Source organism: Colobus angolensis, unplaced genomic scaffold (assembly GCF_000951035.1).
Source record: "Colobus angolensis palliatus isolate OR3802 unplaced genomic scaffold, Cang.pa_1.0 Scaffold45, whole genome shotgun sequence".
Taxonomy (NCBI): domain Eukaryota; kingdom Metazoa; phylum Chordata; class Mammalia; order Primates; family Cercopithecidae; genus Colobus; species Colobus angolensis.
Window position 1 is genome coordinate 939,899 of NW_012117932.1, and position 1,197 is coordinate 941,095.

Below are 1,197 nucleotides of genomic sequence, written 5' to 3' on the forward strand. Positions count from 1 at the left end.
TCAGGAGGCTGAGGCAGGAGAATCGCTTGAACCCAGGAGGCGGAGGTTGCAGTGAGCCGAGATCATACCACTGCACTCCAACCTGGGTGACAGAGCAAGACTCTGTCTCAAAAAAAAAAAAAAAAATCCTGTTGTCTCCAAATGTTTTGATTACATGCCCCAACAATAAAAAAGTTTAAAGCATAATACTACCAATATATGTATATGTATTTACACAGTGAATAAATTTACTACTGTACCAAAATATTATCTTTGTTGTAAATGCATATAAATAAAAAATGTAAGTATAAATTAAAATTTAAGCATAAGTTAAAAATATAGCTAAAAGTTGTAATGTTTTCTTTCTGAACCCCAGTGGATTGTCTTGTACAACCCCTAAAGTATGTGCCCCATTTTTAGTGAAGGCACACTATTGAAGGTTACTATTCTAATCACCATTCTAAATTATTCTAAAAGACTAAAAATGTTAGTATGGAATGTGTTAAGTGTGTGATGGGCTGTTTCCCTGGATTTCTACTTGTTGCTAATCTTAATAATACCTAAGTCTTTCCTGGATAATAAGTAATGTATTAAGTACTTTCATTGCTGAATAATACGGCTCCTTAAGGGTGTGCTTATGAGCATAGTATGTTTTAGAGACAGGAGAATGCAGTTCATTTAGATAATCTCAGCCCTCACAGTTCCTATACTACCAAAATACTGTCTTTGCATTAGTTTTCTCTGGAATTGTTTGTGTATTTTCTTTTTTCTTTCTTTCTTTTTTTTTTTTTTTTTTTAAGACAGAGTCTCTCTCTATCGCCCACGCTGGAGTGCAGTGATGTGATCATGGCTCACTGCAGCCTGAATCTCCTAGGCTCAAGTGAGCCTCCCATCTCAGCCTCTCAAGTAGCTGGGACGACAGGCCCACACCACCACACCTGGCTCATTATCTTATGTTTTGTAGAGACGGGGTTTTGCCATGTTGCCAAGGCTGGTCTCGAACTCCTGAACTCAGGCAGTCCATCCACCGCGGCCTCCCAAAGTGCTAGGACTGCAGACCTGAGCCCCCCGCCCAGCAGAGATGTTTCTGTTTGCTTATTTCTTTATTTAATTTTTTAAAATTTTTAATTTCTGCGAGTACATAATAGGTGTATATATTTATGGGGTACATGAGATATTTTGATACAGGCATGCAATGTACATAATCTTTTTTTTTTT

The 1,197-nt window shown here is 37.6% G+C and overlaps 1 protein-coding gene across 1 annotated transcript in view; it reads left to right on the plus strand.

Annotated features, from left to right (window-relative positions):
- ABHD3 (abhydrolase domain containing 3) overlaps positions 1 to 1,197 on the plus strand; it is a 66,365-nt gene that overhangs the window by 55,680 nt on the left and 9,488 nt on the right. The gene's annotated exons all lie outside the window — the stretch shown is intronic.